Below are 26140 nucleotides of genomic sequence, written 5' to 3' on the forward strand. Positions count from 1 at the left end.
ACACAAAGCAAAATTTATAAAAGATAAACCTTGCTGCATTAAATTAAAAACCTTTGTACGACAAAAGAGATCAGAAATAAAGCAATATGTCAGACTGCACTGTAACCCATTTAATAGGTAAGGAATTAGCAACTGGAAGATAACAATGAATATTTTCAAAATCAATCAATAAAAATAATTTGAGGATACAATGGGAAATTTACATTTTAAGAAATCAAGATGGACAATAAGTATAAATACATTAAATGTCCAACATGACTGAAGAGAAATTAAAGGCAAGTGAAAACAACAGTAATACTTCTCACATCCAGCTGTCAAAATTACTAAGTGAGGGAATACCAGGTATTGATGAAAATATTAACAGAGACTCATTAGAACAGAAAATGTTAGAACCATTTTGGTTAGCTTTTTGCTTAAGGTAGACACATCCTATAACCCAGAATTTCACTCTAATTTGCTACCCTGGAAACAGCATACACAAATACACACAAATAAAGGCAGATTTAACGAATGAAACAGGTTTTGGCAACTTTCACTTGCATAGGCCTCTTTTTAGGGAGTTTTTTTTTATTCTGAATATTAATTTACAGTTGAACATAAATGCTTTAGTTTCAGGCTATTGAAAGTTATCAAATACAAGAGAAACTACTAATGATATATACACTTGGCTAGTGTATAATTTACATTTGTTTCTTTTAACGAGTTGAGAAGAAAGATAGGCATGCATTACCTTTTTGAGATGGGTCAGTTCCTCCTTCAGCAGCTGCTAATGACCTCCACTAGCAAGAGTTTCTTTCTCTTGAATTCCTGGATGTGTTGGACATAAATCTGTATTGACACGATAATAAGAAAGCACATGTGTGAAGTGTTAAGTTTTTACACTCCAACTATAATAAAAAATAAATTTAGTTCATAATGCTACAGGGAAAATAGTTTCTATAGAGCAATTATAAAAAGAAAATTAACACTTTAAAATATCATCATGGGAAGAGGTAATCAAGGACCCAGGGTCTCAAGCATAGGGGAAAATGCAATATTATAGTGGTAGGTCAGGCAATATATTTAAAAAATATGCTAATTTTGCAGATTTTGCAATGCTTGTGACATCTTTTTTTTACATTTTAAGTGTGCTATAATTTCTTATTCTAAACAAATAATTACTTTTACATCTAACTTTTTTGTAATTGTGTGTTTTTTCTTAAATAGGGGATCCAGGGTGCGCCTTTAATTGTTACACTGCTTTTATGTACAAGATGACTTGCACAGAAAAGACACACACATCACTGATTATTTGTGGGGAGGGAAGGAGACAGAAGAGGGGGAACTTAGCTGAAACTGTACCAGTTTTTTTTCCCTATTTTAAAAGACAGGTTTGATGCACATATGAGAAAATGTTAACATCTGTTTAATCTTAATGGTGAGTACATAGGTGCCTGTATTATTTTTGTACTCTTCCATACAATTAATAGGTCACATATTTGACAAGTGATTTTATTTTGGGTTATTCATCCTAAGGTAAAAACAAATGGAACACTCTACATGAATAAAATATTTACCCTTTCTAATGGTTACCACTGTGAATACTTAGCCCGGCAATCTACTACTCTAAAGCATTGCTTTACTTTTATATTTCTCTTCTTTCTAAATGTCCTCTTCTTAGATTTATATTATTGATATTTTGGAGAAAAAAAAATATCTTCAGAACATGACTGGTTGAATTTAGAATACAATGGGCTACACATGGCATGCTTTCATTCATTTATCAATTATCTACTGAGCTTTTACCGTACTCATGATAGTATTGAACATAAACACATGGTTCCCAATTTTATAGAGCTTATAGTCAATTGGAGTAGACAAAAAATAAACAAGAATATAAATAAATACTGATTATACTTTGTGATAAATGTTCCAAAAGGAAGGAAGAGGCTGTTGCTGGAGTGAGAGATGGAGAAGAGACTTTAGGAAGTGTCTTAAAAGACCACATTTTATCACCGACAAAGACTATCAAGGAACCAGTGTTCAGTGAATTGATCAATAATGAAAATAACATGGCAAGATGATTCCAAAAGCTGGAAGGATTTGGGGGTGTAAATGCCATTGGCAAAAACAAAGAGATCAATTACAGGAGCCATTGTAAAAGGTCAGGGGAAATTAAAAATTCAATTATTAGCATATTGATTTTGAAACGTTATTAGAAAATCAATCCTTGAAAACAACCTCAGGAGGTAAATGGTATAATCAGCCAATGGAAAATCACATATTACTTAAAATAAATTAACTGGATCTATAGGTTAAAAAATAGAAAAATATCAGGAACGTAATACTGGCTGAAAGAGTAACCTGGGAAACATGGTTCATACTATATGAAATGATTTATATAAAGTATAAAAATATAAAAGGATAATACATACTGGTATGAATGCATACATATGTATAGAAAAAGCACAACATTATGCATGGAATATATATGTATTTTACAAGACTGGTTACCTCTGAAGATATATAAAAAGTGGGATTAGGGAGAGATTTAGATACATCTATAATATTTAAGTCAAAAAACAAGATTTAAAGCAAATATGTTCAAATATCAATGTTTGATCAGTCTTGCAGTGGATACTTAAGGACTTGTTACCTTATATTTCATATTTTTTATATGATCTTAAAATATTTTATAATTTTGAAGAATAGTAAACAAACATAAAAACAATAAAAAATTAAACAATAGCATGACTCTCTATATATTTTTTAATTTTTATAGTTATTTTCTTCAATAAAAGTTTTTTGGTGTGAATCTGTATTTTACATTTTACTTTTGGTGGCCAACCAAGTACATAACTAATTCGTGAATTTGATTTCAGCATTATTGTATCAGTCATGATTGGTTGCAGGAAACAGAAAGAAATCTAGGTATTTTAAGTAGAGTGGCATTTAATAAAGGGAATTAGATGCTTGCAAAAATCACTGGAAGGCTAGAAATCATTCTTTTAGGAAAGAGGCCCAAACAACATTACAAACGTAGCCCAGCAAGAGAGCTGCTATCCGTACTGTAATAAAGAAATGAGAAAGTGGGAACTCACCAGCAGGAATTGTGGAATGTTTTCCACACATTCACAGCCTTAGCATGCATCCAGAAATCCGGAAGTCACTATTCAGCACACACTGCCTCTCAGGTCACAGACCTGACAAGACACAGGGACAGGTTTGGAGAGTCTTACCGTGGAGACTTCTGGCGGCCATTCTCCCTGCTTTCTTCTGTGTTTGTCAGTAATATGGAGATTGAGAAATTAAATCTACATTTCCAACACCTAATGAAATTTGCAACACCTGATGACTGTTTACAATGGCTTCTATAATTGCTCCTCAGCTAAAATAGCTGCAGACAATCCCAGAACCTTCCTGACCAAACTTTAAAACAGTCAGAGCAGCAGTTGCAAAACTATGGCTCTTTTGTCTCCTCCCATGTTCCAGCCTAATTGGGTAAACTTTATCACATCAAGAACCCTCATAGCAAAAGTTTTGGTAATGTAGATTTCAGTTTCTCAATCCCCACATTACTGACAAACACAAAAGAAGGAAGAGAGGGCCGCCACAGTCTCCCCCAATGAGTCCTGCCAAGCACTGCATTTTGTCTTATAGAAAGACCAGGGAGATTTTGACATTTTCTATTAGTGTCAATCCAGAAGCCAGGTACAGTGTAAATAAGGTATAATATCTGGAATAATTAGAAAGAAGTATGTTCTCCTTCCAAACTCAAATGTCAGCAACAGAACCAGGTGGCTGCAGAATTGAGAGAGGCAGCTGGTCAGTATTGGACAGAAGCCAGGTGAATGCAGAGTAGCTGTGAAAGAAAGAAACAGATTTTGTTTCCACACTCATTAGGAAATTCCATTTGGAGGTCTAGCAGCTGTACATGGTGATAAGAAACCTTGAAATTGTTTTCTTTTAAAATCTATAATAAGTTGAATTTATACAATCTATCTAAGAGATTTTCACTTGTTTGGCTTGGGCACTGAATTTTAATTGAGTCTTGGGTCTTATTTTCTGGCTCATTTCCTTTGTCATTTCATTTTCACTTTTATCTCCTTAGAACATTCCTGAGTACAAGAGAACATTATTCTATACTTGTCATTAAATATTGTCAGCTACTACTTCAAGTCACACAAAAGAAGAGCCAGATGAAATGCACCCCGCTCCAAATTCCTGCTTGGATGGACAGGGAGAAGAGCATAGGTAACATTCACTTCTGACAGCACTAAAAAGGTCAATAGATTCTTCTTCCTTGGGGAATATTAATTACATATTACTGGATCCATGAATCCTAGGAGAGCATGAACTATATCATCCTTCAGTCCTACAAAGTAGATTGAATAGAACACTGTGCTATAATCATTGCAAAATGGCCCTAATTCTTCACCCCTCTCTATATCAATATTCTTTGCCACATAACTTTATGGTGTCCTTCTGCTCTGACTCTATACTCAGTCATTGGTTTGCTTTGGTTAGTAGGAAATCAGCAACTGTGACCAAAGTGAGGTTTGAAAGATACTCTTTGAGTTGGGCTTGCCTACTGTTACACCATTGCCCTTGTTTAAGAACATGCCAGGGCGAGACTGCTAGAATACAAAAGGCACAAGGAGCAGTGCTGGCTCAGTGAAGTCATCCCAGTTAAAGCTATCCTAGATCAGCTAACAACTAGACAGCCCTACGTAAGTCTATGAGCTTGACAGTAACAGCAGCGCTGCCTAGATGATCTTCAGCTGATGCAGATACACAGGTGAGCCTGGGTTACTTTAGCTGCTGCTGCTAAGTCGCTTCAGTCATGTCCGACTCTGTAAGACCCCATGGAGGGCAGCCCACCAGGCTCCTCTGTCCCTGGAATTCTCCAGACAAGAATACTGGAATAGGTTGCCATTTCCTTCTCCAATGCATTCATGCATGCTAAGTCGCTTCAGTTGTGTCCGACTCTGTGCAACTCCATGGACAGCAGCCCACCAGGCTCTTCTGTCCATGGGATTCTCTAGGCAAGAATACTGGAGTGCATTGTCATTCACTTTAGCTAACCCTTGCAAACACATGAGCCAATTAATGTCTCTTCCTATATGCCACCAAGTTCTGTGTAATGTAGCGTACAAAGGCAATAGATAACCAGTTCAGTGATTAGGACTATTGATGTTGAATTGATGATAGATGAATGAAAAACATATCTAAGTTAAACTGATAATTCTGTGAACTCACTTTAGTAACACAAAGAAATCAGATCTGAGTTGATCCTATAATGTGATTTGAATCAAAATCTCTAAGAAAAATGCAAGTAATAGGTGAAATGTTTCTTTCTTATATTTCAAAACAATTCTATCCTGGCCAAGGCCCTAGTCATGGTCACAAGGTCTTTCCAAAGCCCTGATCCTTGAGGAAAAAAGCTCCATTTACAACTAATTTTTAACAAGTGTTTTGAATTTCTACATCCTTTTAGGCAACCATATATTTATCATAATTATTACTAAAATGGAGGTAATAAGAAATTTTTAGTGTGAGGAAAACTAAGATATGTGAGTTTTGAAGAGAAAGAATACAATCTCAGCAAAATGGTAAGAGTACAGCTTGTTTTCAGCCTTCTGTCTCGTTTCTCTTTTTCATGCTTCTCCTTTGATCAGCAAGGATCACAAGTGAAGTGAAAGTCGCTCAGTCATGTCCAACTCTTTGCAACCCCATGGACTATAGTCCTTGGAATTCTCCAGGCCAGAATACTGGAGTGGGTAGCCTCTTCCTTCTCCAAGGGATCATCCCAACCCAGGGATCAAACCCAGGTCTCCTGCATTGCAGGAGGATTCTTAACCAGCTGAGCTACCAGGAAAACTCAAGAATACTGGAATGGGTAGCCTATCCCTTCACCAATGGATCTTCCCAACCCAAGAATCAAACTTAGGTCTCCTGCATTGTAGGTGGATTCTTTACCAACTGAGCTATGAAGGAACACAAAGAAATACAATTTAGTAATATCCTGAGAGGAGACTCACACATAGGTGTCTGTACCTTTTTCTTGACCATCATCAAAATAACCAATCTTGCATCTTCAATCCTGTTCTTGGACTTTTAAAATTTACCTATGTACAGGCAACTTTTCAGAAATAAAACTCCAAGTATTCTGAAGCGTTCTATATTAAAATTGCCCCATTAAAAATTAAAATGTTTACCAGAGATCAAATCAAGATGGTAGAGTAGAGGGACATGTGCTCACCTCCTCCTGCTAGAGCACCAAAATAGCAATTTACTATTGAACAACCATTGACAGGATGATGCTGGGATCAAAAATAGATATCCCACATCCAAAGACAAAGGAAAGGCCACAACAAGACAGGAAGAGGGGCGAAATCACGATAAAATCAAATCCCATACCCACTGGGTGGGCTGGGCAAAGAAGTCAAAGAACTTTTAGGATTCGTTGTACAGTGTCTTCTAAAATAATGAATTCAGTACTTGTAATTAAATGGATGCCATTCTAAATATTTGCAGTCGTCATTAAATGCACGAGTCTATTTTTTGTCAAGTAGGTTTTTTTTTTTTGTCTCCCAGGGAAGATGAAATATAATAAGTTTAGAATTTTAAACTCAGGAATGACCTTAAAAAGAGGTTTAACCAAGAATAACTGTTGATTACAACAAACAAACAAAAACTGTTCCCAGATGTTTTAGAATATGGCCAATTTGGAGACACATATTTGCTTGGTAGGAGAAGCAAAACTATAGCCCATGTCTCCTATCTCAACTTCCAAGCCAGAATTTGGTCGATAGCATGGTTCTTCTTTTCACTCTTATGTCTGCATTTTGTTAAGTGCCTGGCAAAATGCTAAGTTTCAGAGATACTTACAAGAGGTGTCTGTAAAATAATAAACAGAACACTTTTTGCCACTAGCACAGAATTCAGTGCAGCACCACAGCACTTTATTAAATATGTGTGGTTGTCCTCAAACAGTTAATACATCTCCAAAAATGCATACCTTATGCCTTCAGAGTAATTTATGCACTGCCAAATCTTGTGTAAGTCTCATTTCACAAGCCATGCTTGAGGAATACTGAAATTAGTGCTCTTCACGAGCAAACATATTATTCCTATGCTAAATATATCCCTGTCATTTTTATTATCTACTTGTATGCTTAATTTTCTTTCTAACATGAAGGATTTATTTAATATTTCCCTATGGCCATTAGCTCTAGAGAGGCCATAGAACAAATTTATCTTGTTTACCATTAATTTATTCTCTCTCTTGCCATTGTATTGGCAATTCTATTACTACAGGTTTTGGTAACCATCCCAAGATGCGTATTAGGCATAGCTCTAAAAAGATGAGAAGAAGTTGACAGTCAATGAATCCCCCAAAGCTTCTGTTGTCTATAAATATCTATTTCATAAATAAAAGCTTTTAAAGTCATTAGGTTTGCCTAGTGAAAACTATTATACTGCAGACTGTGTACTTAAGCTGCATTCTATTAGGCCTCTTGGTTTAAACTACTCAACTTATTTCTTAGCCTTAGTAAATAACTATGATCCTGCATACAAAGTTTCACAAGGAAATTGCTAATATTCACAAAAGATACATACTCTTAATTGTCCTTCATTAATCAAAGGGCTTTACATTTAGCCTAAACTTGAGAGAAAGTCACAATTCTAAATCTTTAGATGAGAAAGAGCTACTTTAATGCTAGGTTGGAACTATTGCTAAGGCTTCATATTCTATTTTACACTTTAGAAATAAGAAATTTCACTTATAAAGGAAATTGTGTTTTATATGATATCATTTGTGGTCATTAAGAAATTTTATATACTATTTCTGAAAATCATAACAAATGGAATTTTAAGAATATTTACATAAGTTTAAATATGATATATGATTTTAGGAAACTCACTATTCTGCACATTGATATTACTGCTAACATTTCTAGAGATTTTGAAGCCATTATTCTAAATTGAATCTGTTTCTGAGAACTATAGTTCTTGGTGTAACTCATTCTATCGTTACAGTTTGTTGTTAGGATTTCTAATTATATAATATTTGTAGTCTACAGATATTTATATTTCAAAGTTCTCATTAATTCAATATAACTAATTAATTCAATATAATGAGCATTAATTCAATATAACTCCCTTTCATGAAGTAGTCAAAGAGCTTTATAATTATTACATTACCTATTTTTATCTCATATTGCTAAATGAGAAACTCTTTTCAACCAATTTGGTTGAATAAATGTAGATTCTACCCAGCTATGTCTGCTGCTGCTGCTGCTGCTGCTAAGTCGTTTCAGTCATGTCCGACTCTGTGCGACCCCATAGACGGCAGCCCACCAGGCTCCCCCGTCCCTGGGATTCTCCAGGCAATAACACTGGAGTGGGTTGCCATTTCCTTCTCCAGTGCATGAAAGTGAAAAGTGAAAGTGAAGTCGTTCAGTCGTGTCCGACTCTTAGAGACCCCATGGACTGCAGCCTACCAGGCTCTTCCATCCATGGGAGTTTCCAGGCAAGAGTACTGGAGTGGGGTGCCATTGCCTTCTCCACCCAGCTATGTCTAGTTTGAGTCAAAAGGACATTTAGAGGTTTATACAACTGAAAGTTCTAGGGGTAGATTTGACTTAAAATATGTCAATGTTCAAAGGTACAAAGTATATCACCAAATCTCTGACTTCATCCCTGGGTAGTCTTCATTCTCAGCAATGCTTTTCTTTTTGTTGGCAAATTTGATCCCTGGAAACACTACTATTACTAATATTTTCAGAGAAAATAGTCTTATTTTCTCATAAGTCTAAAACTATCATCCAGGTATAACTCTCATTGGCTCAACTGGAGTCACAGGTATATTCTTGACTCGGTAATTGTGGTCAGGTTATGAGCTGCTCTGAAGGAATGGGCTTGGGCCACCTGCCCTGCATTGATGCCAAAAGGAGGAGCCAGCCACATAGACTGAGAGGGGTAAAGTCATGACTTCTCAAAACAAAGTGGTACAGAACATACAAGCTAATTCATGCAGTCTTATATAGCCACACATAACATTCATAGCTTTATCTCTATTTTTGGAGATGTAAAAAAAATGATGTGATGTTCCCAAGACATTCACACCTATTGACATACCCAATAAGAAACATATCATGACACTTAATCAACATTATTGGAAATATGTACTCCTCATCAGATTCTCTAAATCCTGCCAAAATACCTCAATTTCAGAGCTAACATTTTCTATAATCTACCTAGAGCTAAGAGAAGTGTAGAAGGAAGCCTTGGTCACATGAACTTTGTAACTGAGAGAGTTAGTTGTCTGATACTTTGTTGTGCTGTTGTTGTTGCTCGGTATTGTCTGACTCTTTTGCCACCCCATGGACTGTAGCCTGCCTATTTCCCAGGCAAGAATATTAGAATGGGTTGTAATTTCCTTCTTCAGTGGATCTTGCCAACCCAGGGGTTGAACTCGTGGCTCCTGCATTGAAGGTGGATTCTTTACCACTGAGCCACCAGGGAAGCCCTCCTGATACTTCAGGTCATGGAAATACCTTCAGGAACTGAAGACTTCAACTAGGAAATAAAGACACATATAAAGGAAGACTAATTATGTGTGGATATTTAAGTTTTATTTTTTTAATTTATTTATTTTTTAATTGAAGGATAATTGCTTTACAGAATTATGTTGGTTTCTGCCAAACACCAACATGAATTAGCTGTAGGTATGCATATGTCCCCTCCCTTTTGAACCTCCCTCCCACCCTTTTAGGTTGTTAAGAAGCCCCAGGTTGAGTTCCCTGAGTCATACAGCAAATTCCCATTAGCTATCTATTTTACATATGCTAATGTAACTCTCTCCATAGATCCCACCCTTTCCTTCCTCCTCGCCCTCCGTGTCTATTAGTCTGTTCTCTATATCTGCCCTATACATAATCATCAGTACCACCTATCTAGATTCCATATATATGCATTAGTGTACAATATTTGTTCTTCTCTTTCTGACTTACTTATATAATAGGCTCTAGGTTTATCCACCTCATAAGAACTGACTAACATGTGTTCCTTTTTATGGCTGAGTAATATCCCATTATGTATATGTACCACAACTTTTATCCATTCATCTGTTGATGGAAATCTAGGTTGCTTCCATTTTCCAGCTATTGTAAATAGTGCTACAATGAATGTGTGTCTTTCAACTTAGGTTTCCTCAGGGTATATGCCTAGTAGTGGGATTGTATTGTCATATGGTGGTTCTATTCCTAGTTTTTTAAGGAATCCCCATACTGTCTTCCATAGTAGCTGTATCCATTTACATTCCCACCAACAGCATAAGAGGTTTCCGTTTTCTCCACACCCTCTCCAACATTTATTGTTTGTAGACTTTTTGATAATGGCCACTCTGACCTGTATGAGCTGATATCTCACTGTAGTTTTGATCTGCATTCTCTAATAATGAGCAATGTTGAGCATCTGATATTTAAGTTTTAAATAAAGGTTGTTCATTTTACATCAATCTGAAAGCCATTCCACCACTTGTTTCATAGTGAACTCAGTATGTCCCTGTTTCCTATCCAGGCAATACACAGAACAATAACAATATCTGAGGTAGTCATACCAGTTGTCCAAAGACACTCTACTTGCAGGGAATAAAACAAGAAAAGGATGCCCATCTATTCAACATTTTACATATATATATATATAAAATTTGTTGAATACTAGGAATAAATTTGCCAATACAACAAAGAAAAATCACTGCCCTTATAGAGTTTATATTCTAATGGGCCAAGATATATTGATTCTATTTTAACTTCCCTTCTCACTTTTGGAGTGGGTGTTTGTTTCAATGTCTTCTCTGTTATTGCATATTTGGTACATCCACTTGGTTAATTTATTAATTAGTACTGATTGAAGCACTATTGGAGGTGTGATCAGGGCATGATGCAGGCTAAATTGCAGAGTCCATGACTTCATCATGCTATCATCACACAGAAGAAGAATTTAGAGATGAGAAAGCCCATGATATCCTACTCCCATCCTCTTATTTGTTGAGCTTAGTATATTTTTGTAAATAAAAAAATTCTGTAAAAATCATAGTTAGCTGGATTAAAACTTAATTTTTTTTAGATAGGGAAGGAGGTAATTTTGTGCTTATACATGAAAAATTTTAAACATATTAATGGTGACACTTTGATAATCTATGTACAGGAAGAACAACAAGAGAGAAGGCATGTTGAGAATTGGTTGAAATAGGACATTGGAGTATGCTCTGCAGCCAAGCAGAGGACTCTGGTGTACATCAGTAAGATCACCTCCCTTTACAAAGAGCCTCCTCCCACCACTGAGATTCTTACAAGGCTGCCATGTTCTTATGTGACCCCAGTTTTGGTCATAGATTAGTGGTCAGAAATTGTTGCATGAACCAAACTAGGAAAATGTCCAGTAAAATGTCTAGTATTTCTGGTATTATAAATCTGTGAAATAAAATAATCTTCCTCCTATGGCTGAAGGTGTGAAATCTAGGAACTGTTTTGGATTTATGTTTTCAGCCATGAAGACAGAAACAGCCTGAAAGAATAAAGACGCCATGAAGAGAAACCGCAATGAAAGGAAGCACGTTCAAATGGCACCCATGCCCCTGCTACAAATACTTCTGATAAATTTATCTTATTACTGACAGTGGTTCAAGTTGTTTTTATCACTTAGAAAATGCACTAGCTAATGCACAATTAAATATCACAGTTGTGAAAAGTACTCAGACATTGTCCTTATAGCTTGGTTTCTTTTGTTTCACCTCTTTCAGTCCTTCCTGATTAGTTGGGAAGCCAATTAACCAATACCCTTATCAATTTATCTAAACTAAGGTTTCTAACTGCATCCAAAGATTTCTAATTGCATCTTAATTGAGCCTAGATGTATGTGGTGAGTATGTGGACAGATCTCTTTCAATTAGAATGCCTGAGCATTACAGAGTGTGTCTTCTGACAGCTGTTTCAATACGTAGAGGTCTTTTTGCTTTCTTCTAGCAAGGTTTGTGTATGCGAGGTTTGTTAGGGCAATCAATTATCCTGGTTTGCCTGGGACCAAACGGGCTCCCAGGATGCAGGCCTTCCAGTGCTTAGATTTAAAAAGTCCCAGGTTGATTACACTGGTTTTAGAAGTGGCCTCCTGAAAATGTGAGGCATCACTGTAAAGTTGAGTAAGTGCTTAGGCTCTGGAGCCAAATCCTCTGGGTGAAAATCCTGGGTCTGCTATTTATTGCATCTGGACCACTACAAAGCCTTACCTATGACATATTTCAAGGAGGCAACTTTGCCTTAACCTAGATTATTCCATTTGTTCTTCTCTGTGCAATAGGAAGGTGAGAAGAAACGAGCTGGCATTGTCCTACAGATGGGACAATAACGTCACAGGTGGGCTGACTTGGGGAAGTGATGTCATTAATTCTCTGTTTATTATTATTTCTGACATGCATTATATTCATGGTGATTCTAATTTCCTCATTTTGAAATGGTATTTAGGAAGGGAAACATAAAGAGAAATTCTTTTAAAAAGTGTTGGTCATGTACTGACCTTTCTTAATTTCTTTAAAGAGTAAAAAGAGCAGAATTCTGAATAAGACTCCAATACTACACATCTTTCCACAGAATGTTAGAACTTCATCAAAGCAGGGAAGCTCTTGGAGGATCATCACTGTTATATCAACTTAGAGCATTTTAAAAATCACAGCCGCAGCTGTAGACCTCCCACTGAAAATGAGCTAAAATTAAATATCCTTGGGTCTGTAACTGTGGCTCCCTGTTGATGGGCTGCAATCCAGGTGCCTTGCCAACTGACTGCAGTTTGCATGACTGTTCTTTGAGGCACAAAAAATTTCCCCTTCTTTCTTAATCCTAATTGGGCTAGTTAGAATAGGGTGGATTGCTGCTGATTAAGACAACTCCCTGAGAATCTGGAAGTAAGCAACCGAGGTCTGGGGCTTATGGCTAGGGTATCTCAGGGACATGACTTTTTCTACAATAAGCTGCAGGAAGCCTGAAAATTCTTAGATAAAGACTCTGCTTTTGTGAATTCTGTATAAATACCTTTTCTGGCACAGATTATAGGAAGAACAATGTTCCCACTTGAATTTAGGGAGCTTTCTATTCACTGGAAATTGAGAAAAGGGGAGAAGTGGCTGCTTTATAATTAAGGGTTTGTATTCCACTGTCATCGTTATTACAGAGGGCATGAACCACATTTTATTTCTGGTTGGATACAGAGGCCTCCTTGAAAAACCTGAGGCCCAGAGCAGCATTTGTTGTAGGTAGATGATTTTTTCCCTTCTGGTACATTCAAATTGCTGGCTTGATCTTCTGATAACCTAAAGCTGTTTCTTATCCATCTGTCATAACATATAACAAGATATTTAAAAGAATGTCTGACCACCAACGTGAAAAAGCCATTTAGTTCCTAGTCTAGGTTTTCCAAATGGTAGTACATTGATCAGCAAGTCAGTTTAATGAATCTGCCATCTTGTATTAGCAGTTAGTCGCTATATTAAGTCATATTTCATATAAAGGCCTGATTGTAATTTAGGCTGCTTCCCAGCTACAGCTGTGAGATTTGATTAAATCAATATGTTCCTGTGAGGAACAGCCTGTTGGGGGAACGCTATGTGAGAATGCACAAGGTAACAATAAAAAAAAAAATGCAAGACTTCATTTCACTAATAGTTTCAAGGTGTGTTTTCAAAGCCTTGTAATGTCTCTTTTCAAAGACTCTTCCTTTGGAGTCTAAAGTTTTCTTGCCCCTGGAAGGATATGTAGAAGAGTTCTTTGAAAGTGAGAAGATAGGTTTCAGGAGATTGTTTTAGCTAAAAGCTCTGTGTCTTCTACCTTTAGGATGAAGTATCTGGCTGGAACAGTTTGTAAACTGAGCAAGTACCCTTATTTATCCAAAGATATTAATATAGAACAAAGTTACATCATCTCTGTCTTTTTCTCTGCATTTAAAGTATGGACCCCGAGTGGCATTCTAATCCTGTCAAAATTATAGGAAAATTAGTAGTATCAAATTTATTTGTAAGAAAGACCAATCTTTTTTGATTCTTGATTCGATTCCAGACCATCCTATTTACTATGACTGCAAACTAAGGCACCATGTAATTCTTTTTTTAAAATGAATCACTACTCCCTTGTTTCTTTCACAACACTGTTATGTCTCTTTATTCTCAGGACCTAGACTAGTGCCTGGCCCATGGTAGGCACCTAAAACTTTTGAGGAATGAATCCAAGTGTTCATGCCCTGGTATTATTATCGTACATTTGAAGTCAATGTGTGTGACTGATTGCATTATTGGCCCAAGTTCCTCACCTGGCATTTCATCAATAACTCTGCAGTTCTTCCTACTACTGACAGAGTTTATTTCCTAGCCTCTTGACTCCTGGTAGAGACATGGAATGTACATTGATCAATGGAAAATGGACGAGATGGCAACATTCTAATTAGGCCTAGACAAAAACAGGCATTGCATGTTTCAGCTCACTTCTTGCCCTCTGACCTTACCATGAGAATATGGCCCAGCCAACCCACTGATTCAAGGAAGATGAGAGACATGTGGACATTTCCAAACTGAACCCGCTTTTGAGAAAATCCCAGGCAAGCCCAGGATGGATTAGCTGAATCCCTGATAAACTGCACAAGCATGAGCAAAATAAATGCTATTGTTGTGTGCCTCAAGGATTTTGTAGTTATTTATTAAAGCAGTGATAGTTAATGAATATACTTTGCAATTTAAATGCTTACTGCTGGTACTGTGTTGTGACACACTCTTTGGGAAGGAAGCTGAAAACCACAAACATGGCATAAATATAACCTCTCAAGAAGCTTGAAAGTTAGTGTGGATACAGACAAATACAAATAATAACAGAACAGTATATACTATGAAATCAAACATGGCAATGCAGTGGTAATGTGGCAGTCAGATAAGATGCATTTGTTCATTCAACAAATATTTATATAATGCTTATGCTTACTATGTGCTAGGTACTAGGGAAACAGTGGTTTACAAGACAGATTCATTATCTATCCTCATAGAGCTCACCATCTATGTGAGTAGGAGATAATATTTGATCCTGGACAAGAGGATGAACTTCTCCCCCCAGTGACAAAAAATGGAGGAATGACTCCTCAAGCACGATAGACAGCTTGTATGCAGAAGCAAAAAAGTGGATGGAGTGATCTGAGAGAGGAAAGGATGTGTGTCTTTGCTTGAATGTTCAGTAGAAAACTCAAGCTCTCAGAGCTTATTAATTAATGCCCAACCACCCTCCCCACCCCCACCCCCCCTACCCTGCAACCTGCCCATACTTGTAAATGCTCATTAAGTCTTCCAGATTGGTAAATCCCCCTTTTGTTTCTGTTTATTCCATTCAGTCTTTTGCCATTTGTATTTTCTTTCTTATGTATTTACATTGTTTCCACAACTAGGTTTTAAGCTTGTTTCATTCATTCATTTATGTGTTCTATATATATTGAACACATAAATATATAGGCACTTAGTTTATGCCAAGAACTGGTGATGTAGCAACAAAACAGACAGACAAGATCCCTGCTCTCAAAAACTTTACATTGAAGTGCAGCAAGACACTAAAGAAACAAACTTGATGAGTAAATTACACAATTTGTTAGATGGTGATAGCTATAATAAACAAAAACAGAGCAGCACATATGAAGAATAAGGGAAAGAGACACGACTACCCCAATGTTCATCGCAGCACTGTTTATAATAGCCAGCACATGGAAGCAACCTAGATGTCCATCAGCAGATGAATGGATAAGAAAGCTATGGTACATATACACAATGGAGTATTCCTCAGCCATTAAAAAGAATACATTTGAATCAGTTCTAATGAGGTGGATGAAATTGGAGCCTATTATACAGAGTGAAGTAAGCCAGAAAGAAAAACACCAATACAGTATACTAACGCATATATATGGAATTTAGAAAGATGGTAACAATAACCCTGTGTATGAGACAGCAAAAGAGACACAGATGTATAGAACAGTCTTATGGACTCTGTGGGAGAGGGAGAGGGTGGGAAGATTTGGGAGAATGGCATTGAAACATGTAAAATATCATGTATGAAATGAGTTGCCAGTCCAGGTTCGACGCACGATACTGGATGCTTGGGGCTGGTGCACTGGGACGACCCAGAGGGATGGAATGGGGAGGGAGGAGGGAGGAGGGTTCAGGATGGGGAACACATGTATACCTGTGGCAGATTCATTTTGCTATTTGGCAAAACTAATACAATTATGTAAAGTTTAAAAATAAAATAAAATTAAAAAAAATAAAAAAAAATTCTGAAGGGGTATACTTTTAAATAGAGATATCACAAAAATCCTCATTAAAATGTTGGCATTTTCTGAAGACATAAGGGAACAAGTCATAAGGTTATCTGGGAGGAAAGCATGCCAGGCAGAGAGAACATGTGCAAAGAGAAGTGGGATCATACTTAATTGATCAAGACACAATCATGATGTCATTATTGCTAGTGCAGAGTGAGAGGGAAATAAGACATTATGTCAGCATGAACAAGCTCTCGATTTTATGGGCACTGTGTTCTTGAGTCTTTACTCTGAATCAGAAGAGAAATATTGGAGGTTTTGAGCAGGGCAGTTCATTATTTGACTTACATTTTAATAGGTTTCTGTGTTGATAGTAGACTGAAGAGGCACAAGCACAGTTTGGAGGCTACAATTCAAGTGACAAATGAGAGTACCTTAGACTAGGGCAGCAACAAAGGATGTGAGAAATGGTCAGTGTTGAGTGCATTCTGAAGTTAGAGTCAACAGGATTGATCAATGACTGAAAGTCTGGCGAGAAGATATGTGAAGGATCAGTTTAATGTTTCTGGCCCTAGTAACTGGAAATACGGAGTGGCCAGTTACTAAGATAGAGGAGACGGTGGAATGAGTTGTTTTCATGGAGAATATCAGGGATTTAACTTTAGAAATATTATATTTGAAGTATTTACCTCTCAATGGGGATGTAGAGTCATCAGTCAAATTTATTAGCCTAGAATTCACAGGAGAGATCTGTGCTGTAGACATAAATTTGGGAGTTGTTGGCATATTAGTAGAATTTAAGGCCATGAGAGCAGATGAGATCACAAAATATGCAACTGAAGTAGAAAATAGAAATTGTCTTAGAGCAAGCCCTGGGAATTCTACCCTTTGGATGTCAGGAATATTAGATTTAACCAACAAAGACAAAGAAAGAACTATCTGTAAAGTGAACAAAAAAACTAGTGGAGAATGGTGTCCTGAAAGGCAAGAATTAGACAATGATAGATGGGATCAAATGGTGCTGATGGACCAAAGTGCAACAGGACAAGGACATCAGGGGAGGAGATAGGTATTAAGCTGCATGTAGGAACAGGATACTCTGAAGGGATATAACGCTTTTACAGTAAGATAACAGCATGTTTAGAAGTTGATAAGAATATTAATAGAAAGAAAAATAAGATGCAGAAGAAGCAAAGGACAACTGTTAGGGCTACGTCCTTGAGTAGCCAAGAGGGACAGAACCTTGAGAGTTGGTGCCTATTTCTATGGCCTAGCACAAGACTAATTGGGGTTAGAAATACTTGTTGACAGACTAATTTTTCCCATGGATTGAAAAAAAAAAAGGAAGATGAAAAGACTAAAAATTAACTCTTTGGAAAATATTTCATTATCCATTCAACTTTACTGATGTGTCAGTTTCCTTGAAATCCCGCATTTAAAAACATTGTATTTTCTCAATATCAAAACACAAATTCCTCTATGGAACATAATGTACTCCTAATGAAAGTGAAGCATTTCTCTAACTAATTCATGATACTATAAATATCTAAAGCTAATCACCATTATGTTGAGGACTGTTATACAAGTTGATGAATATTAATTACTAATTAGTATTCATCTGGATTTCAGTGTTCATATGGAACATGCATATTAAAGAATAAAATGTGTCCTAGAAATGGAATTACTGTTTTATTATCTAATTTGATCAAACTCTAGCCCCACTATTATTCCTGTATCAAATGCAGTTTTTCTTCATTTTACTTTTATCTAAATGATTATACTGCAATGAAAATGAAAATTTTACTTTTAAAATGAAATTTTACTCCTTAAAATAGTAATATTTGCCAAGGTAATTATTCATACCTAATTATTTTCTTCTATGGCAATTTTCAAATTTGGAGAAATGTTGTTTTCCCTTCAATGTCTCAAAATCACTCAAGTTCTTCTGGCCCAATTCTAATGAGGCCTATTAAAACTTTTTAAGAGGAAAAAAAAAAAACTACAAAGAATTTCTTATAGGTCTACAGCACCTTATGGCCTTTAAAGTGTTTTTAAATAATGTCCTCAGTTGATTGGATCCTCATAACTCTCCTGGGTCTCAAGAGCTAGCCAGAGAGGGTCTAAGAGCAGCCGTTACAGTAGGAATTAAAGATTTACTAAGAGTGTCTGTGCAGATTATTGCCTTGGGAACTGATGCTGAAGGTATAGGTTATGGGATAGTCACTGTGGCTTGCTAAAGCAGCAGCTGTATCAGAAGTTGGGGTGGATTGTTGATCTGAGATGCCATAGAGGGGTTTCTGGGAGGGAAAAATCAATGCTGGACCCAAGGAGGTGTGGGTTATGAAAATAGAAGCTCAGATTCAGATTCTCTGCCTAGAGTTTTGTAAGTAGATGAGTCCTAGAAGTTGCTTCTGGTCTTCGAAGTTGCTTCTGATGGCCAAGGTAGGAGGTGATCGCTTTGTCTCAAAAGGAGGCTCAAAGATGCTAAACTAAGAGTTTACCATGTTGTTACTGAGCTGTAACTAACATCAAGCATCACTTTATACCCTTCTAAAATATCCCTCCTGACATTTGGAAATAATTTTATGGTAGGTTTTTCCAATTTGAATTTTGGAAATTTAAAGCAATTTTTTTTGAACATTGATTAAAAACATTCAGAGATTCCCTCTTTATTCAATTTAACTTTTTACTCAAAAAGAAAACAGGGTTTTCTTTTTTTCAGTGTAGTATATGGAGTGCTTGCAGATTTGGTCTCTTTCTCCCTCTCTCATAAATGTAAATTTAAGAATGTCCTTGGTTGGCGACCATCTTGGAAACACAAATATGTGGTTATATTATAATATTATAGTAATAGAAAATGAGAAAAATTTGGCTTAGAGCTGGATTGGCTTCCCAAATCCACAACTTTCTTGCACTCTGATTTGATCATGTCTGTGCCAACAAAGGTCCGTCTAGTCAAGGCTATGGTTCTTCCAGTGGTCATGTATGGATGTGAGAGTTGGACTGTGAAGAAAGCTGAGCACCAAAGAATTGATGCTTTTGAACTGTGGTGCTGGAGAAGACTCTTGAGAGTCCCTTGGACTGCAAGGAGATCCAACCAGTCCATTCTAAAGGAGATCAGCCCTGGGTGTTCTTTGGAAGGAATGATGCTAAAGCTGAAACTCCAGTACTTGGGCCACCTCATGTGAAGAGTTGACTCATTGGAAAAGACTGTGATGCTGGGAGGGATTGGGGGCAGGAGGAGAAGGGGATGACAGAGGATGAGATGGCTGGATGGCATCACTGACTCGATGACGTGAGTTTGAGTCACGGGGTCACAGAGTCGGACACGACTGAGCATATGAACTGAACTGAACTGAACTGAGCCTTCATTTATCCATCTACTGAGTAGTATAATAATACTTTCCTGACAGTGTACTTGTTAAATTATAATGGTTATACAATTCTTAGCCTGGAAGCAGACACATAGATACTGAGTACCTGGAAGCAGACACATAGATACTGAGTACATGTTATTTTTCTTCAAACATCATTATATCAAAAAAAATCGACCTTTTTCTACAAATAATCTATTAGTCATAGTAACAGTTCAAGTCAAGTTTTCAGAGGTTCTCCATTAAGTGCTTATTTCCTAAGTAATTTTGCAACACTCATGTTCTCCATCCAGTCCAAGTAAACCAACTTCCTTAACCTGTACCATTTCTGAAATTTTACAGAACCTTCCACAATGGTTTTCCATTTTCTCTCTGAAAAAAATAAAAACAAAAATGTTCAAGTTACTAAAAATATTGAACAGTATTAGCCAACTTCCTGTGATAATCTTTCCAAAGAAACCCTATCTGACTGCAGTACTTAAATTCACTTAGTGACTCTAACACCTTGTTTGTAACTAAAAAGTGTTCATTTTGTCATCTTAGCTATTTTCATCTAAGGAATGTTCTATTTTATTCCTAAGAAACTGATTTTGGGCCAGGCCCCTTCTAATATGTAATTGTGTATTCCCCATAGCAATTAGTAAACTCCCTAAGATGAGTATTATATATAAGAAATAGTCTTCCTTAAATGACACAGTGCTTTCCGAATTTATCTAAGATAAGAATCCTCTGTTTGCCTGGCTAAAATAAAAATTCCTATCCCCAACCCAACCTGATAGATTTAAATTTTCAGGGAAGAAAATGCCCTAAGTGGTTCTTCTCATTAGGGAAGTTTGGGAAACTCTAAGAAAAGAGTTTCTTTTGGAAAAGAGAGCCGAACTGCTTTCATTAATCCCAAAAGAGCTAGTCAAAATTACAGGAGGAATAAAAGGCTTCCTCTGAGATTCAGAAAGAAAGAAGTGAAAAGGAGTACAAGTGATCAATTTCTGTGTGTTGGGGATGTGGTAGGTAATTGAGAATGTTAACCCTTAAATGCTTAATGGACTTTAGCTTCTCTGACAGATAAGAACGTGCAGCCATCTGCCAAGGGAAGAGAGAAGAAAGTCATCAGAGGATTGAGGAACATGGTGACAGTTGAATGGGAGAGGTTACAGGTACGAATCATGAAGAGGATTCAAAGTGGTAATTGAGTATTCTTCTGACATAGGAATGTACATTTATATTTAAATGAATTTAAATATAAATAAATTTATATTTATATAGCGGCTGTAATGGCTCCAAATAACCTAACTAGGTGGGACATTTCCTAAAGGCTAACAGGTATGGTCAGTCAGTCAGTTCAGTCTAGTCGCTCAGTCGTGTCCGACTCTTTGCGACCCCATGAATCGCAGCACGCCAGGCCTCCCTGTCCATTACCAACTCCTGGAGTTCACTCAAACTCACCTCCATCGAGTCAGTGATGCCATCCAGCCATCTCATCCTCTGTTGTCCCCTTCTCCTCCTGCCCCCAATCCCTCCCAGCATCAGAATCTTTTCCAATGAGTCAACTCTTCACATGAGGTGGCCCAAGTACTGGAGTTTCAGCTTTAGCATCATTCCTTCCAAAGAACACCCAGGGCTGATCTCCTTTAGAATGGACTGGCTGGATCTCCTTGCAGTCCAAGGGACTCTCAAGAGTCTTCTCCAACACCACAGTTCAAAAGCATCAATTCTTTGGCGCTCAGCTTTCTTCACAGTCCAACTCTCACATCCATACATGAATACTGGAAAAACCATAGCCTTGACTAGACGGACCTTTGTTAGGCAGCCTCTAATATAAACTCCAAAGACATTAGCCTCCTATTAATCATTCCCTTGTGTAATCATTTTCCCCTTGGTTGTGAGCTGGACTTACTGACTTACTTCTAATGAATACAATATGGCAGGACTAATGGAATATCACTTCCAAGCTCATGTTATAAAAACATATGGAGAGCTTTCAACCTGGGTTTTTCTCTCACTCATTCTCACATTGTTCACATTAGAGTAAATGAGTTGCCAAAGAATCCCTGTAGAAAGACCACGTGTGTGAGACTGGAAATGGTCATCTGAGTCCTGCCAGCACTCACATGAGTGAGCTTAGAAATGAATCTTTTGATGCCTACTGGCAATGTCTCTGTGGTCATGAAAGTGAGTCTTGAGATGATTACAGCTCTGGTCAACAGCTTGACTGCAACCATGTGACAGATTTCAGGCAGATTCACCCAGCTAACCCACTCCTGGATTTCTTACAGAAACTGTGAGATAACAGATGTTGCTGTCATACAGCTGGAGCTGTATAAAAGAGTATATAAAGAGAGAATTAAGAAAACAAATTGGCTAGAAATCAAATCTTAACAATGTGAAATAATTTTTCTAATTATAATTATATTTCATTAATTTTAAAGCATTACAAGTTTTTTATATTTATTTTCTATTTTTAATTAAATAAATAATTCAATTTCTTATCTATGAGGGCTGTGGTGTATTATTGACTTGATTTTTTTCCTTAGATATAGAAATTTTGACCTGATGTGCCTACTGCACTCTCATGTTCAGGTACCACTGAAAACAAACTGTCAGAAATTTAAAAAAAAAAGCAAAGGATTAAGGAAATAACCCAATTTTGATATATTCTTAATCTTTAATCCTTTATACATGACAGGGATACTAAAACAATGTAGCACTTGATAATGACTGCAGAATACAAACATCTTTAAAATACGCAGGACCCAGAGGGATGGAATGGGGAGGGAGGAGGGAGGAGAGTTCAGGATGGGGAACACATGTATACCTGTGGTGGATTCATTTTGATATTTGGCAAAACTAATACAGTTATGTAAAGTTTAAAAATAAAATAAAATTAAAAAATAAAAAAATAAAAAAAATAAAAATTCTTAATATAATATCCAGGAGGTTTCAAAATCCTAAGTACCTAACACAGAAGTATTTCCCACTTTGTATTTTAGCTAACTTGGTAATTTATCTCAAAACTTGTTTTATGTACACAGGGATGTTTATAATAATAACAGCTATGTAAGGGAAATAGATTATATGGTCTTTGTGTTATGGCCAATAAAATTAATAAGTATCCTAGGTATTTAGAGTTAATATATGAAATAAAATTCAGGAATGATGTGATTGATTTATAGAAATGACTCTTCAATCTATCACTTACCTGATTTAGGTAATGTGATTCTCTGAACCCTACCTGAACCTTAGTAGGTTCTCATTCATTACATCAGAAACACTGATTCATTTGGCTTGAGGAATGAGGAGTCTTTACAGAATTATAAATATTTATTCTCTAGCATTTTATATTGCCATAATGCTCTTACTTATGCATGGCATGTGCTCATAGATCTTTGGAAATTATCCTGAGACTTGCTTTATGAAATAATGAAAACAGACCTCAAAGAGTATAATAGCACACACACATACACACATTGTTTTGTATTCAAGAACTGTAATCTCTCTTCTACTACAAAATAATACAAGAAAATACTTATTTATAATGGCAAATGTGAAAAATATATGTTTAAAATTAAATTACTAATTGTGTAAGAACTAGAACTCTGAATAGCAACAGTTTATTTTCTATATAATAATAGCAAAAATGGGCAGCAATTTCTGAAAATTAAAATCTCAGCATTTTGAGCAACCAGCTAGAACAAGAAGATATAAATTCATATTTAAAGTATGTTTAGGTTAATTAGTTAAACGTGGTAAAAATAAATAGTACCCTTAATAAATTTTCATGAAAACTATTAACAAGTGGAAAAAATATCTATTCTAATTACATGAGTTACTCTAGAGGACTGAGTTGGTATATCTGGTTTATCAAGTATCTACTTGAAACATATCATCATAATTTTAGTTTAAGTTGGACATGCTATACTCAGTTGCATTACAAAATAACATACTATTTTGAATCTTCAATACAGTTTCCAAAGGTATCTTACATTGGAATTACATCTTTACCTTGTAGCAGCATTTTAGAATTTTAGTTCTTAGTTAAGTTAATTCACAAGATAACTTGAACTACATCAATTAACTCTTGCATCATTTCAAGACTGTTTAGGTTGAAATAATCTAGACATAGACTTACTGACTTACTAATTTAGACTAGTGACTAGTGATTTGCCAGTCTAGACAACAACATTCGAGGTTGTTTTAGTTTAGAAGTCATACACACATGTGTACACACAGGCATACATAGGCTTGTAAACACACAAGCCATAACACACACACAGGCATACATACACATGCCACATATGCTCACACACACACTAAAGCAAGAACAGATGTATGAAACCTCAACACAGATCACTTGGAGCCCAAGGCCCATCCCAGGGAAGCATACAACTGCAGGTGATTGTGTCAAACTGGAGAAGCTCAGATCATGCTGGGACTGTGTGTGTGTGTGTGTGTGTGTGTGTGTGTGTGTTTAATTTTTTAAGTTTTTGTTGTTGTTCAGTCACTAAGTCATGTCCAACTCTTTATGACCTCATGGACTGCAGCACCACAGGATTCTCTGTCCTCTAGTAACTCCTGGAGATTGCCCAAATTCATGTTCACTGAGTCCGTGAAGCTATGTTACCATCTCATCCCCTGTTGCTCCCTTCTCCTTTTGCTTTCAATCTTTCCCAGCATCAGGGTCTTTTCCAGTGAGTTGGCTCTTCACATCAGGTGGTCGGTCAGAGTTTTGGAGCTTCAGCTTCATCATCGGTCCTTCCAATGAATATTCAGGGTTGATATTTCCTTTCAGAATGAACAGTTTGATCTCCTTGCTGTTCAAGGGATTCTCAAGAGTCTTTTCCAGCATCACAATTCCAAAGCATCAGTTCTTCAATTCTCAGCCTTCTTTATGATCCAACTCTCACATCTGTATATGATTTCTGGAAAAAACTTCAGCTTTACTTGTATGGACCTTTGTCAGCAAATTAATGTCCCTGCATTGACTGTGTTGATCACAACAAACTGGAAAATTCTTAAAAAGGTGGCAGTATCAGATCACCTTAACCTGTCTCCTGAGAAATCTGTATGTGGGTCAAGAAGCAACAGTTAAAATTGGACATGGACAACAGAATGGTTCAAAATTGTGAAAGGAGTATGTCAAGGCTGAATATCATCACCCTGCTTAGTTAACTTATATGCAGAGTACATCATGCAAAATGCCAGGCAGGGTAAATCACAAGTTGGAATCAAGATTTCCAGGAATAATATCAATAACCTCAGACATGTAGATGACACCACCCTTATGGCAGAAAGTGAAGAGGAACTAAAGAGCCTCTTGATGAAGGTGAAAGAGGAGAGTGAGAAAGCTAGCTTAAAACTCAACATTCAAAAAACTAAGATCGTGGTATCCAGTTCCATCACTTCATGGCAAGTAGAAGAGGAAAAAGTGGAAGCAGTGACAGATTTTATTTTCTTTGGCTCTAAAATGACAGTGGACAGTGACTGTAGCCATGGAATTAAAACCTGGGAAGGAAAGCTATTTCTAAGACATACCTCCATACTGGAAGAACTTAACAGTACCTATCCATTCACTTCCACTTAACGAAATTGAGTGATTTCTTAAAAAAAAAAATTCAAGTGCACACCTTGGATAGAAAAGAGAAAAATATTCAATCAGTACTCTGTCTTCCAGAATTCTGTAAAATCTCCTCTCAATAACTCTCTTCATAGCACTAATATTATCTAGATTATTTTAGGGAGCTAGATTATAATACTTTTACTTTGCTTTCTACTCAATAATCTTTTTAATTTTGTATTTAATATCAGACATAGATGAAAAAACTTTCCTGATGTTTCTCAGTTGTGTATCTTTAGTGTGGACATCTATCCTAAACATAAGGTCTACATTTTCACCCATTTTCTAAAACAGTTTAGAAGGCCCATAAGAAAGAGATTAAAAACACTTTACATATCAGCATGTCCCTCTACTCCCTTTTGTCCCTACATCTGCCTCTGCTCCCATCTTGCCTATGTATGACCATGCTCTGAATAAGACATAAGATCTTTCTTAATAGTCTTTGAATCTGTGTTTTCTTCTCCAGCCTCACTGACAATCTTTGCACATGCCTGTATTATTTATCACCTCAGTTAATCACCCCCCTAAGTGGCCTCCTAACTTTGCATCAGCCCTTAAGCTTGTTCTCCACATTATAAGGCAGAAGCATCTATCTTAAATGCGGAAAGTCTTCAGTGATCCATCTTTGATTTCAGGATAAAGTGAAATATGACAAGCAATTTCTTTTATGGTATTGTCCCTCTGGCCCCCATATACATCTTGCCACAAACACCAGTTCTATTTCCTACAAGCATTGTGTGATCTCACAGAGCCCTGGATTTACATACAGCATACCAATGTCTGGTTAACCACTTCCCTCACTGCTGGAAAACTCTGATGACTCAGGAATCATTTT

General features: G+C 36.6%; 1 protein-coding gene and 1 long non-coding RNA gene across 2 annotated transcripts in view; one reads left to right on the forward strand and one right to left on the reverse strand.

Moving 5' to 3' along the window:
• The window catches only part of ARAP2 (ArfGAP with RhoGAP domain, ankyrin repeat and PH domain 2), a 573065-nt gene extending 569814 nt beyond the window's left edge, over window positions 1-3251 (reverse strand). The window contains exons 1-2 of the mRNA XM_055588221.1: window positions 3081-3251; window positions 731-828 (exon numbers count right to left, since the gene is read on the reverse strand). The gene's annotated coding sequence lies outside the window, so the exon portion shown is untranslated. The remainder of the gene's footprint in view (window positions 1-730; window positions 829-3080) is intronic.
• Window positions 3252-3434: 183 nt separating this feature from the next.
• Window positions 3435-26140, forward strand: part of LOC129657754 (uncharacterized) — a 62907-nt gene continuing 40201 nt past the window's right edge. Inside the window, exons 1-3 of the long non-coding RNA XR_008717087.1 lie at window positions 3435-4777; window positions 11538-12401; window positions 20757-20848. This is a non-coding gene — a long non-coding RNA (uncharacterized LOC129657754). The remainder of the gene's footprint in view (window positions 4778-11537; window positions 12402-20756; window positions 20849-26140) is intronic.

Source organism: Bubalus kerabau, chromosome 7, assembly GCF_029407905.1.
Source record: "Bubalus kerabau isolate K-KA32 ecotype Philippines breed swamp buffalo chromosome 7, PCC_UOA_SB_1v2, whole genome shotgun sequence".
In the NCBI taxonomy this organism is placed as follows: Eukaryota; Metazoa; Chordata; class Mammalia; order Artiodactyla; family Bovidae; genus Bubalus; species Bubalus kerabau.